The sequence below is a fragment of the Sturnus vulgaris genome, chromosome 3 (assembly GCF_052056855.1).
Source record: "Sturnus vulgaris isolate bStuVul1 chromosome 3, bStuVul1.hap1, whole genome shotgun sequence".
Lineage (NCBI taxonomy): Eukaryota > Metazoa > Chordata > Aves > Passeriformes > Sturnidae > Sturnus > Sturnus vulgaris.
Genome location: NC_142245.1, coordinates 112,887,193 through 112,901,952, shown reverse-complemented (window position 1 = coordinate 112,901,952; position 14,760 = coordinate 112,887,193). Strand labels below are relative to the sequence as shown.

Sequence of the window (14,760 nt, the reverse complement as noted above, 5' to 3'; positions counted from 1 at the left end):
ATCCTTCATCCCCCCCGCCCCAGCCCTCCAGGGGGGGGAAGAAAGGGCGCAGGGGGGGCGGGTGAGAGCGCAGCCCCCACTGCATCCCCCCTCCCCCGTGGGGTGCTGAGGGGTGTCCTGTCTATCCAACCCCCCCCTTTCCCGGCCCGACCCCAACCCAAACCCCCCCCACCAAGAAGAGGAGCGAAGGAAATACCCCCTGCGGCAGCCCCGCCGTGGTCCCTCCGTCCTGCAGCCGGTGCGGAGCGCGGCCAGGCGCGTAAATCCCGCGGAGGATGCTCGGGGAGGCAGGGGATGGGATGTGCCTCTCCCCCCCACCCCCGCGCTATGCGGAGGGGTGTGAAAATTATATATATATATATGTATAAATAAAATATATATATAGAAAAGAAAAGGGAAGGGGGGCTGGAGGCAGGCCGGCGGCGGGAGCGGAGCGGGCGGCCGGAGGGTGCGGAGGGAGCGCGGAGCAGCCGGGCGGGCGCTGCGCGGAGCGCGGAGCTGTCAGCGGCGCCTTCTCATTTATCATTAGCCAGCCCTAATCTTGCTCGCTGTCCTCCTTCGGTGATGTTGATTCACTTTCCCTCCCTCCTCCCCCAGCCCCCCCCCCCTCTTTTTTTTTTCCCGCACACCCCCTCCCCGTAAAGGATTATTCAGCCAAAAAAAAAAAAAAAAAAAAAAAAAAAAAAAAAAAAAAAAAAAAATCCCAGCTGCTGACTCCGTGCGCCGCAAACAAGGCGGCTGCAGCCCTCGCCCCCAGCCCCGCTCCCGCAGAGATGCTCCGGGTGTTGTCCGCAGAAATGCTGCCTTTTAAAACAAGGAGCGACCCGCGGGGAAAGAGCCTCCAGCCCTGCCCAGCTCCCCCCGCAGCCCCCGGCACCCTCCACCCGCTTTGGGGGGGCTGCGGGGGGGAACCCCCTGCCCTGGCCCCCCTAAACCCCGCTGCGGAGAAAGGATGCTGCAGAGCTGGGTGCAGCTTTGCAGGGGGAGGAAAAAAAAAAAAAAAAAAGGGTATTAAAAAAAAAAATGAAAGTACCAATTTTGGCCGAGGCTTCGCTTTCTCTCTCCCCCCCCTTCCCTCACCCCCAGCACTGCTGGTTTCATGGCTACGCTACTGTAATTATGAATTCTTCTTCTTGCGACTCGCGTGTGTGCAGGGGCTGGGGGTGGCAGTGGCTGTGGCTGCGGCTGACATCACTGCAGTGGCGTGGGGCTGACAGCTCCCAGCGCTGCGCAGCCTGCAGTGGCTCCTCAGCTTTTTTTGCAGCCTCTCTGCTGAGAGTTGTCAGGGAAAAGGAAAGGGGGGGGGGGGCGGACAAAAAAAAAAGTCCCCAATAATAATAACAACAATAATAATAATAACAATAATAATAAACCCCAAACCAACCGACAAACCCACCCCATCTCACCGCGTTCAAGGTGAATTTCAAGGAGAAGAGCGCGCTTTTTGTTTGTGGCGAGGTGCTGGTGGCCGTGGTTATCTACACATCTCTATCCAGGGATATCTGCACATTCCCAGCATCACCAGTCCCGGCCGAGCACCCTGTTAGTCCCTGTAACCTTGTCAGGGCGCTGCACAGCCTAACCCAGGCTAAACCCGCGGCTCAAGCAGGCTCTGAAGGCAGGAAATCCTTTATTACTCGCCGGGTGATTTGGTGTCAAGGGCATGTGGCCGCTCCTGGGATGTCTCTGCACAAGCCGCAGCTCCTGAGATCGTTCCAGCGCCGCACCGCGCCGCAGAGCACGTCTCTTCCTTCTATCCCTTCCCATTGCACGAACACAAGCACATCCCTTCTTTTCTCTTTCCCTTTTTCCCTCCCCAGTCGAGGCCTAGAAGTTGCTGAGAAAAACCCGTGAGTAGAGGTGGTGGGTACCCTAAGTGTGAGTCTGTGCCTTCAGAGAGGGGCAGGAGCGTCCAGCTCTGGGTGAGCACAAAACCTTGGGCACATTGGGGGTCCAAAACACACGTGGCTGGGAGCCTCTGGGAGCCTCTGCCCTTTCCCCTTAGTGCTGTCTCACAGTTCTACCGTTGTGTTCCCATTGCCTTAATGACATTTCACTTAGCACATCAGATCAGAGGCGTTTTCAAGGAAATGCTAGAAATTAGCTGTCAAAAATGGTTCAGGAGAGCCACCAGCACAGCCACAGAAATCTTTCCGCCTGCCCTTTATACCGTCACCCCCTTCAAAGCATGACACAATATTATTAGCTTAAAAAAAAAAAACCAAACCAAAAAACACCAAACCCTATTTACCCTGAGAGAGCAACTCCTCGTACACCTCCCTTGAGCCGTTTGCAATTCAAATAAGGCCTCGAACAGCGCAGATTTTAAGGTCTGGCTGACAGAAGCCAACAGCCAGAGCATCCCTCTGAGACTGCCACGCTTCCAACCGCAGCTGGAGCCACGGGGCCACGCGAGCATCCGTCCCTGCCCTGCAGGCAGCTGCCCAGCGGGGACCGGGATGGGGTCACGGCGCTGCCTAATTCGTCCCCTCCTTGCTTCCCTGCCTGGGAGATTTATGGAGAGCTGAGGTGGTTTATTTAAAAATAAATAAATGAGTTTTGTGGCGGGTTGGAGGTGAACGGTTGTAATTTCAATACTCCTCTGAAATGACTTCTGAGTGGTTTTTTTGTTTTATGAACGTTTATTTTTTATCTCTCTTCTGTAAGAACTTTCCCTTTGAGGAGCCGAAAGCACCTTGGGAGCCTGGATAAGCCCTGATCCCAATGGCAATTTGAAGGAAGGAAATGCAATTCTCTCTCTAAGAGGGGAAACTGAGGGTCGGGGGCCTTGGGGAGATTTTGCCACCCATCCTTCACAGCTTGAAATGGAATGGACCCATCGATGAAAATTATGGGAGCAGCAGGGGGACACAGACCCAGAACAGGGCTGGCAGCCCTCAGGGGTTTTGTCGCTTTGTCAAATGGACACGGGGATTTTTCCGCCTGAGTTTCAGCTCACACGGAGCTGGATGTCACGTTATAAACCTGTGCTGGATTAAAGCTCCAAGGGCTCTTCCAGGGCCTTTTCCAGCTCACCCTCCCGCCCGCCGCCCGTCACGTCGGCCCAGGATATTTAAAGCCCGCTCGCAAATACATTACGCTCCCTTAAAAACATAAATCCTCAGACTTAGCCGGTGATCCATCCCCTCCCTGTGCACTGTTAGCACATTAAGAAATTAAACGATAAAACTCCCAAAGATCCGATTGACTGGGATCGCGCCGCTCCATATGGCACGGCATATGTGTCCGGCCCTCGATCGCCGCGATGCGCTCGCCCAGGCTGGGGTGGCAAAGGGGTTTCAAGGCAAATTCAGATGGATTTAGAGCTACTTCTTCTTCCTCTTCCCCCCCCCCCCCCTTTCTCTCATGACATTTCACTTCTCTGCTCCACCCCCAGCGCCAGAGGGAAAGCTGTGGAGGTGATGTATGTCCCTAAATAAGGATGCAGAGCCTGGCTTTGCTGGAGGAGGTCAGGTGAGGCTATTTAACGCTTTGCAGCCTCCTCGAAGGCTTTAGAGGATTCCAAACCCCCAAAGCCGCCTCCCCACAAGCAGCTTCACGCCTGCTGGGGATGATGGCAGAGGTGTTGCCGGGGGAATGGGTCCCTGCAGGTGGAGGGAAAAAGTCCCTTTCCTTCCCTACCCACTCCAGCATAAATCCCTTTGCAGCAAACAAAGGGCTCTGGGCCTCTCTGGGAGCTTTCCCCGAGTGATAACACAGGGTTTCTAAAAGCCTTTAGAGGCATTTTCACCGCTTTGGTGGAATTTAAACCTTTCCTTTAATTTCTTTCCTTTAATTTCACTTGAATTTTTAAGTGCTGGGAGGTGCGAGGGGAGCAAAGATGGCAGCTGGATTCATCCCTGTGCCTGGCACTGCGGGATGGACGGGTGGACAGAGCCTGCACCACAAAACTCAGCTCTAAACATGACCTAAACCAGCTTAGCAGGGATATACATGGAGAAAGGGATTAACCCCCCTCGCTCCCCAGCCAGGAGCAACAAATCCCATTAACACCCCATCCCTGGCAGGGGAAACTCCGCATCCACTGGTCCCCGAAATAGGGACCTGCAGCATTGAGCGAGTTATTTATTTCAAATAAAGATCCCAGCCCGTGGCAATGTCTCCTGCAGAAGCTCCGTGGTGAGAATTAGGGATTTTTGTGGGAAGCTTCGGCATCGCTGCGATCCAGCCTGGCCGTGTTATCCTGGTGCAACGCCTGCGCCGGCTGCTCACATCCTAAATAGTTAATTCCTGGAGACTGTGAGAAGGTTAAATATGTATCAGGATCAGATGCAGTCACCTACAGCATCCCTTTCTGCAGGATTTCTCGGGGTTACTCAGAGAACTGTGAGCAAAATTCGGCGAGAGGGGGATGAAAAATCTCCCTCTTCCTGAAAAACCCGTCTCTCCCCCAAGTAATTTGATTTAAAGCAGGGGAATTACTCACCGAGGTGATAGGTAGGAACCGTGCAAAATATAGTGAGGGGAAAAAGAAGCTGTTAGAGACAACAGCAGGAGAAAAACTCTGTTATCTATGGTAACAGTCTGGAGACTGATTTATCCAGCGTATAAATAGAGCGGGAGAGGTTTTCGCGCTGTAGACGCTCCGATGGGGAAGTGAGAGTTGATTTTACCCTCCCTTTCGGGTTCAGCTCGATAGGAAAACTTCCCGTTGATGCAGCAGCTCCACGGAGTGAGACATGACACCAAATTCCTAAAGAAATGGGCCCAAACTTTCTCCCCTCGCCGCCGTGCCGGGAGCAGCCGTGGGATGTGATTCCAGCATCCCCCCCTTTCCCCACGTAGCTATTCCATCTTAATCAACATCCCAGCTCTCCCCAGAGCTGCCCTCTCCAAGCCCCCAAATATTATTGCTTTGTTTACTACTGGGTTTTATGGAGGATGAAAGCTGATGGACCAGATCCCTCTTCCAAGTACTTATTCCCTTCCACACTTTAAATAATGTTGTTTCACCTGCTGGCTGTAGAGATAAAAAAAAAAAAGCAGCAAACAAAACACCTCAGATCTCCTGTGCTCCATGATTTATTTCTGAATTTTCCTCGAGGAGGAAAAAAAAAAATCATCTAAAGGTCTCCAAGCTTCAGGTTTAAAACATGCATCATATTTTGGGAATTCTACTGGAGTAAGCACAGGGAAAAGAGGGAAGATGCAGTGTCGGGCTGGAGCGTTGTTCAGCATTTTGAGTAGTGTAACACATAATTTAGAAGGTAAAACATGGGGCTGGGAAGGAGATTTCAGGGCTTATACCTGGACTGTTCATCTTTGGGAGCCAGAAACCCCATCCTGCCATTTGTCCCCCTCGTGTTTGGTGCCTCCATCATTTTAGGACAATTTACAAAACCGATTAAACTCCCAAAACTCCCCTTGCCTTGCTGGGATTTGCTCTTTATTTTCCAAGCTGCTCTGTCACAGCAGCAGTGGCCTTGAAATCCCATTTGCTCCCGTTTTTCCAGTGACATCTCCCAGGGTGTGCATTCCCCTGCTGTTGCACAGGTCAGCAGAGAGCCCTGGATCAGGTAAAAGCTCTTTCCCAGTCCCTTTTGTATCCCACAATATCCACGCCTGCCTAGTGCGTGTTTCCCCAACGCAGATTCCACTGGCATGGAGGAGCAGATGGCTCAGGTAGTGGATTTAAAGCTGTCCCAGCCCACCCCCAGGCCTGACCTATATCCAGGATGAATGGATGGATGCCAGGAATACCTTTGCTTTCCCCTATGCCCATCATACATCTCCGTTTTTATTTTTTTTTCCCCCCTCCCCATCAGTCAAAAAAATAAAAAAGAAGGGAAAGGGTAAAAAAAAAAAAAAAAAAAAAAAAAAAAAAAGCAATACCTTCCTGACTGATATTTACACAAGTAAATATTTTTTATGTATATACAGCCAGTATGAAATGATTTTTAATGAATTATCTGTGAGTGAAAACAGTTCTGTAAATCAGCAGGGCTGCAGGCAATTTTTACCATATGTCGGCTCACATTTGTATCACGGAATTTGTTGTGGCGAGGACGAAATATCTGCTTTTCTTTCCTTGCTGATGTGCTAGAATTAGGATCTACATAACTCAGTGCGTTTAAGCAGGAATATTGTCTGGTTTTATTGGACTATTATTAATGCAAAGGAGGCCGTTCCCTATTCTGCTCTGCACACCCAGCCAGCGAGAGCTGCACGGGAGCAGGGAGAAGCCTGAATTACATCAAAAATCCCGATTTTTCCCCCATAAAGCTTCCTTCAAACCTTCCTCCAGCAGGTTTCCAAGAGTAAATCAGCAGCTCGTAGAGCAAAAAAGGAATATCTGTAAAATATAAGCTATGCTCTGCACATCCATCCTCCCTTCCCCCTCCGTAAAATAACATCTGAATTCCTAATGGCAATAAGGATGAATTACTTAATGTATGGAGCGGGGGGGGGCTCAGGCTAAAAACACATCCCAGGGTAATGCTGGGCTTTAAGAGCACTGTATTTACCCCTAAAGCAAGGGGGTGAAACAGAAACCAGAGCCCCAAAATGAGGAATTTCCACCTAACACCCCACAAAATGCAGGTGACAACTTCTGCCTGATCTAGGGTAGGAATAAATTGAATAAATTGCTCCTAAATTCAGGTACTAAACCAAGATGAAAAGTAAGGAATGGGGGTGGGGTGGAAGTTTAACACAAAACCAAACCAAAATTGTTATGGATATCACATATTCCTGCGTTCTGGGGATTTTATTTCGGAGCCGTTAACACCGAGGAAATGTTCGAATTATATTTTATAAAACAGTGTCGCGGGGAAGATCTCCAGCCTGATTCTCCATCATTTATTCAGGGGATGATTGGGAAGGTGGGAGGATGTCAGCCAGGATGCTGGGAGGGAGGGAAGGCCTCTGGGAAGAGTGGTCCTGGATCTGCACCCCGAACAAAGAGAGGTCATCCCTGTGTGTATCCGGGTCCTGCACATCCAGGGATTTGCTGCTGGCTCCAAGGGGAACAGGATGCTTTTCCTTTTGCCCACGGGAATACTCCTGGATGCTGCCTCAAGCAGGGGAAGGAAGGGAGAGAGGTTGAAATTTTAATTTTTTTTTTTTTTCCTCAGATAGAATAAAAAACCCGTAAATAATAAAACACTTTAAAAATCCCAGGGACAATTCTTGCCTTTCTTGCCTCCATTTTCACCCCCTTCCCTCCCCTCTCTGCCAGGCCAGGACACAGCCACGAACCAGAGGACGGCAGCGATTCTGTAATGACGTAATGCTGAGATGGAAAATGTCATAACCATTTGTCACCAAACGCCCCGTGCACCCAGATGAAGCAAACAGTGTGAGACTGACAGGGCTGATGAAAAACAGCACTTAAGCTAATTTTTTTTCCTCCTGCTAAACTCCGTTGTGCACTATGCAAATCTGATTGCGAAAGTGGGACATTATCAACACTTTAACGCTAGTTAACTTTGGGAGATGATACTCAGAGCAATCAACATAAACTTAGCATACAGTAACTTAAATAACAAAAATGTTTCTCCGCTGCTGCTCCGGCGCTGGCATTTGGATCCAGGCATGTGATGGATTGTGCCGTGCCTGGGAACAAATTAAAAATACAGCGCCTCAGATCACTGGTGGCAGCAGCGGAGAGGAACGGGGTTTAAACCAGAATAACAATAATGGCAATTAGACACCAACCCGGCCTGAATCATCTCCATTCAGTTATTGGTTATTATTACGTTGTTGGTTATTAATAAGCTTATATTTGCTTAGACCCCATCCCTCACCCTTTTTGGTTCCCACACCAGCCAGAACCAACCCACTCCTGACAAATCCACGTTCCAGCAGCTCTTTAATTTATCGAGCTCCTCAAAATACTCTTTCCCCCCCACCCTTAAGGTCCTAACGCCTGCGAGAATCGCAGCTTTCCTCTCATTTCCCTCCTGGAAAATAAATTTCTCTTTACCCCACGAACCCCTAAAGGTCACCCTCGCAAAGAAAGGAAGGATAACCCGCAATTTGTTATTTTTAAAAGCTCACAGCGGTGGCAGAGGTGGCGTGAGATGAACTGATGGAGAGGAGAGGACTCGTCTCCCTCGTTAGCATTCCCCCCGTTCCCCCGCAGCCACGGGGAACGATAATAACACCTTAATATCCCCCAGCGGGGCTCAAAGGAGCTGGAAAAATAGGATTTAGGGTGTGAGCTGGGGAGGAAAACAAAACAAAACAAAAAAAACCCAACCAGACCCCCACGTCCCGTGGTGCAGCTGGAAAGTTGAAGCTGGGTTTCGTGTCGTGGAGGTATCGATTGGGATGTTAACAAACCCGGAGTGCGTGGAGCAGAGGGAGCTTGGATCCCAGCCAGACAGCCAGCCTGGAATGATGCCTGCTCTGACATGGCAACAGCCACTTCCCCAGCCCGGGTCTGCCCGGGGTTTCTCCTAAAAATGTTAATTAAGGCTCCCACGCTGAGTAAATTACAGGGAATTAGCTCTATTTTGCATATGCAGAATTAAGGTGTGAGGAGAAGCACCTGGATGAGGGTGGCCCAGGGAGTCCACCAAGGATTGAGCTCCACCTTCATGGTCTGAGCCCTCTGATCTGGCCTGAGCCTCATCTGGCCTTCTCCTGAGCTCCTCACCAAAGCACAGGAATTCATAGCAATTATTAGAGAATCACAGCATCATGGAATATCCTGAGTGGGAAGGGACCCGCCAGAAGCATCGAGTCCAGCTCCTGGCCCTGCACAGACACCCCAACAATGCCAAAACAAAGGTTAATGGGTTTGGTTTCCAAAAAGGACTCGCTCAGATTGCCCAATCTTATCCATTTCCAGAAGTTCTCCCATTTCCATGCCAGTCCATTCCCGCTCTCAGCATTTTTTTCAGCTGAATTAGGTGTTTATAGGTGGTCCTTCAGGCACAATTAGAATCTGCTTTTATTTGGTAAGGCTTTTCCCATTGCAGCCCAAATTCTCAGAGGTGCATTTTTCCTTTCACCACTCAAACTGCAAATTCCAGCTCTATGGAGAAAAAAATCCTTTCCCAAAAGGGATGAACCATTGTCCATTTATGGGGTATCCCTGGCTGAGCCCTTCAGCTGTGACCTCCATTTTTTGGGATTGGCAGAAAAACCAATGGCACCTTTTCCAAAATTCAGGAGACACAGTAATACAGAGAGACAAGAAGAGCACCAGTCTACCATGGCCAAGGAAATAATTATAGCCAAGGAAACATCTTCCATCTTGGGATGGCTGGCTGCAGAGATGCACCAAAATGCAGGGATTTTCTCCTTTTGGAAGTTAGGGGAGGCATTTTATGGATGAAGAAACCAAGAAGGATTCTACTGGACTGGGTTTGACACCAGCTCTGTGGAGGAGAAAACCCTTCTGAGACAATTTTTAATTTAATTTTTTAAAATTTATTAAAAAATAGCAAAATATGCTTCTTTGATAGAGTGAAAGGCTTACACAACACCCAGGTCTCTCTGCTCATGGTGAGGTAGGATTCACCCCTTTGAACTTCAGGAATGTTGTTGCCCAGTGCCAAAATCTGTTCCAAGGTGTCTGTGAACCAGCAGCAATTTGGGAGCACCAAGGGAAGGCTGAGAATGCACATGCACCCCATGGTGACAGCTCCCCCACCCCAAACACAAGCCTCATGGCCAAGGAAAGAGAATCTGGAACTGGTTTGTTTATTCCTGAAATTTATCAATCCTTTGGATGGGGCTTGGAGCACCCTGGGATATTGCAAAATGTCCCTGCCCATGAACTGGAACTGGATGAGGTTTAAGGCCCTTTCCCACCCAAACCATTCCACAATTCACGATGGATCTGGGTCAGCAGTGCCCTGGCAGCCAGGAGGGACATCCCTGTCCTGGGGATGTCCTGGGGGGCATCAGGCCCAGCATCACCAGCAGGGACAGGGAGGGGATTGTCATTGTCCTGCTCTGCTTTGCACTGGGGCAGCTTCACCTCGAATACTGGGGGCAGCTTTGGGCACTGCAAAATGAGAATGATCTAAAACTGTCAGAGAGCATCCTAAACAGGCTACAGAGATGCTGAAGGACCTTGAGGGTCCTCATGAGGAGCAGCTGAGGACATTTGGTTTGTTCAGCCTGGAGAAGAGGGGACTGAGGTCAGACCTCAGATCCTCTGAAGGGACAGCTCCAATTTCTGCTCCCTGTGAGCAGGGACAGGACACATGGAATGGCTGGAGCTGTGTCAGGGAAGGTTTAGGTTGGATATCAGGGAAAGCCACCCCAGAGGGTGGCTGAGCACTGGAGCAGCTCCCCAAGGAATGGGCACAGCCCCAAGGCTGCCAGAGCTCCAGGAGTGTTTGGACAATGCTCTCAGGGATGCAAGGGTGGGATTTTGGGGTGTGTGTGCAGAGCCAGGAGCTGGGCTGGATGATCCTGGTGGGTCCCTTCCAACTCAGGACAATCTGGGAATGAACTGGAGACCATCTCCCCACGGCAGGAAAACCTTCTCCTGTTCCCGTGGTGGCTCGGGAGGGGAGCTGAGGTCAGGCAGCACAGAGCTCTCCTCGTTCTCACCCAGAGCACTCTGGCACTGAATTTCTGAAGCTGTAACAAGCCCAGTCCTGGTCCCCAGCTGCCTCTCACGGCCATAAGCAAGTCCTGGAGAGAGAGCATAAATGCACTTGTTCCACCTCTCTAAGTGCAAGGAAATGTCTCAACAAAGAGGATGAAATATTTCTCGTGGCTTTCTGTAAGTGGAGGCAGAGAAAGCAAGGCAGACAGCAGCTACTTGAGCCTCTCCACCCTCAGAGTCATAAAGAGCTTTGTGGGAATGCTGGGACAAGGCTTTTCTGCCACAGATGAACCTGCTGCTCCTTTGTCATCTCTGCCCAGGTTCCCTTTTCCTCTCTCCCAGGCTCTTGGTTTCATAATAAAATAGTGGTCAGGTCTGTGAGAATAATCCCCCACGGCTTCTTGTCCTGCTCTCCATCATATCCCTGAAATCCATGCTGCTTCCACAGTGGATTTGTGCATTGCCAGGGGCAGTGGGATGCAGGGCACCGCCACTGCTGACCTCAAAAATCAGGAATTGTGCTGCTGGGGCTGCCTTGGACCTCATTTTAAACAGGCAGAGGTTTGGGCACGATGGGGTTGTCCTCCACCAAGCGATGCCCACCCCAAAGAACCTGTTCAAAGCCCCCTCCTGCACTTGGAATGGAGGCCAAGAAAATGTCCCCAGTGCTGTCACATCACCTCAAATCACTGCTGGTTTTTTTTGTCACTTTGAACAACCAGGATCTGCTCTCATCCTGTATTTTATACACGGTCAGCAAGAGCCAATCTCTTTCATAACAGGAGCACATCCAATTAAACTGGCAAACAATATTACATTTTCCTATTACTTTGTGTAGAACATCCTTTCTGGTAAAGAGAAGCCCAGAGGTTACAGAAATTTTAGGGATTTCTTTTTCAGACTCTTACATGGCTGAATCTGTGATCTCAATTTGAATTAGCTGGGACCTGCTGTTGGGGCTGTTTGTTGTTAGATGTCACCAGTGATGGTGTTGCCAGAGAGGCTGGAACATAATAGACTCAAAAGGACCCGAGGTCAAGGGCAATGAAGTTTAAAATACAATCTCTTCTTGCTTGGAGATATTTTTGCACATGTATATCCTGAACAGAAAATTCAGGAGAATAATGCTTTCAAGTGCAGTCTGAATGAAGTCACAGGGAAAAAGGCAATATATTTTGTAATGAATTCGTTTAAACAACTCGGTGATATTGTTGATTTGCTGCTCCCTGGATTGTAATTTATTAGAAATTGCTTCTGATGTTTACAGGATGCATAAAGAGCAGTTTGATGTAAATAAGGAGCTGCTGTATGGTTAAGTGTCCCTTCTGGTGAATTAAATAACTTGGTGAAAAGACTTCTTGTGTGTATTTATTCCACTTCCTACTTCAATGTCATCTTGGCTCAGTTAACCAGAGGAGAAAAATCAAGTTGCAGGGGAGCATTTCCCCATTTTTGACAAAACCATATTTTGACAAGGCCCAGTTTGGTGATGCCCAAACTGCCCTGTGTACCCTGCTGCCCTCCTCACTCCCTTAGCCTGATCAGCCCAGGGACAAATTTGGGGGCAAGATGCCACCATGTGAGGCAGAAATGGTCCTTCCCCTCCTTCCACCACCGTGCCAGGGCCAGAGTGCTGAACCCAGCACACAAAAACTGCTCCCAAACCAGGGGGGATGGAGCACAAAGCCTCCTCAAGATAGAGCTCAGGACATTATTCAAGACTCACCTTCCTGGCAGAGGGATTTGCTTCATCTGGGGCTTGCTGCCCAGCTAGGAATAAATCTAAAAATCTGTATACAGCCATCTCCAGTGCATCAGGCAAATCCTAAATAGGATCCTGCTAATCAGGAGCAGTTCTAACACATGGATTCCTTAAAGCACCCGAAAAGGAATGCCAGGATCTATCCCAGAGCCATGACTGTTCCCAGAGTGCCTACAGAAGGTTGTACAGACATAATTTAGGATTGAACAGTCTAAATCTGAGATTTACAGGACTGGCAATGATCTCTTCCCTGCTAATCAATTCTTGTGGTGCAAGAAGGAGCTGGGGAATGCTCAGCCTTGGTGTGAAGTGCACCAGTTCTTCCTGACAGGTTTATTCCTCCACCAGTTGTTTGTTGATCATGATTTCACCATCACACACATCTAAACAGAGCACATCTGCTTGTTTAACCAATTTACAGCCAAACTTTGAATACCAGCACTTAATTCTACCATTAAGCAGCCCTCCTCTTAATGCAGAAACATCTTGCAAGTCCCTAGCCAGGTTTTATTCCACAGCATCCCGTGTTTTCTCCCAGCACTGGTGCCAGCTGGGCTGGTTTGCTGTACAGGGGGATCACTTTCCTCTTGGCACCAAGGCTCAGTACTTTGTAAATCCCTCACAGTCTTCAAAACAAAGATTTTTTGATCCATTCTCCAGTGTCACCCCAATATTCCAGAAAGTCCTTTAGGAAACATGAAATGACTCCTCCTTCAGAGCAGCTTATGCTTTACTTTATCCTTGTGCTTTGCTTTCCCTGAAGGATTTGGGCACATAGGGAAGATGGATTTGCTGGGGCTGCTCTCACAGACACAGAATGATGGAATGGTGTTGGTTGGGAAGGGATGTCAAGATTGTCTGGTTCCACCTTGTGTCATGGGCAGGGAGAACTTCCACTATCCCAGACAGCTCTGAGCTCTGGACTTGGACACTTCCAGGGATGGGGCAGCCATGGCTTCTTCTTCCCACAGCCATGTCCTGTGTCTTGTGCTACTTCTGCCAGTGGGAAGAAGATGGAGCTTGGAAAAAAACAAAACATGTTGGCTAAAATGAGGGTAGTGATGTAAACTTAAACTAAAAGAGGGGAGATTCACACTAGAGGGAAGGAAGACCTTTTTTGTTATGAGGGTGGTGAGGCAGTGGAATGGGCTTTCCAGGGAAGCTGTGGCTACCCCTGGATCCCTGGAAGTGTCCAAGGTCAGGTTGGACAGGCCTTGGAGCAACCTGGGACAGTGGAAAACTGTCCCTGCACATGGCAGGGGGTAGAATGGGATGAAATTTAAGGTCCTTTCACACCCAAACCATTCTGGGATTCCATGGTTCTCTGGTTCTATGAAATCAAAATATCTTCTCTTTCTTCCTCTTCCATGGTCTGTGACCATATGCCAAAGTTTGGCTGTCAGAATTCAATCACCAGGGCCAGTTCCTGAAGCAGTAGAAACTCTTAACTTATTCTTTTTCCTGTATCTAGGCAAAGAGCTCCTTATGACACAAGCTGAGTTAGAATTAACTCAATCATATTTTAATTTTTTTTTTTCTGAGCAGAAGCACATTTTTCCTCAGGTTTGATCTTGCAGAATGCTGGATGCTCTGGCTCTGATCTGTGATCCATGATCAGGATCCATGCATGGTCACTTGTAGCACATGTGGAAGGCATTTGCAATGTGCATTTAAATCCTGTAAAACATGTGCTGTGCTGTTGACATGAAGAAGTTTGTTGTACTGTCAGTGCTGGGTCACAATCTCCAAGCAGAATGGTTTGGGTTGGAAGGAACATTGAATATCATCTCATTCCAACCCTCTGCCATGGGCAGGGACACCTCCCACTATCCCAGGTTGTTCTGGATGGGGAGATGCATTTGGACTTTTTCTCTCCAGGTCCTCATCTCCTGTCCTCCTAATGGAGCCACGTTTAATGGCAAAAGGCACTTTTTTTACAGTTCAAACGCTCTTAGATTTGGCTTTCCTGGATTCTGGTGGGACAGGAGAATAAAGCAGAGAGGAAATTAGAGGGGGAGGAAGCTCATTAGTGGATGGAGAGCTCCTGCTCTCTCCTTTCTCCTGCAGCCTGATGAATGCCACAAACAGGAGCAGAAATTCAGGAGTCAGCTCTGGGAGGGCTGTGATTACCTCGGAGTTCTGCTGGGATCCTGCCATCCCACAGCTGAGCTGTGGCCCTGCAGAGCCCAGACCTGCAAATGAAGCTCCCCCACCACGCTGGGCTGGCTCAGCTGAGCTCAATGTGCCAGCAGGCAGCAGAGACAGTTTAATATTTATAACCTGATTTGACCACTTAATATATTCAGCCTATTTTTAAGCTGCCTGGCTCTGCACAGAGGGACAGCTCACATCACGTGGAAGGTTCCTGGCTCCTGGAGGAGCTTTGCAGGTGATGGTCACACTTGAAGGAGAAAGTTTCCACCCTTGCTTTGGTTTTCCAGCAGTGGGAGAAGGCTGGTGTTGGGTT

General features: G+C 49.1%; 1 long non-coding RNA gene across 1 annotated transcript; it reads right to left on the bottom strand.

The window, feature by feature from the left end:
• Positions 1-5,862: 5,862 nt before the first annotated feature.
• On the bottom strand, positions 5,863-8,207 carry LOC148224552 (uncharacterized). The gene is made up of 3 exons (XR_015802767.1): positions 8,020-8,207; positions 7,163-7,252; positions 5,863-7,030 (listed from the first exon to the last, which is right to left on the bottom strand). It is a non-coding gene; the product is annotated as an uncharacterized LOC148224552 (long non-coding RNA).
• Positions 8,208-14,760: the final 6,553 nt, after the last annotated feature.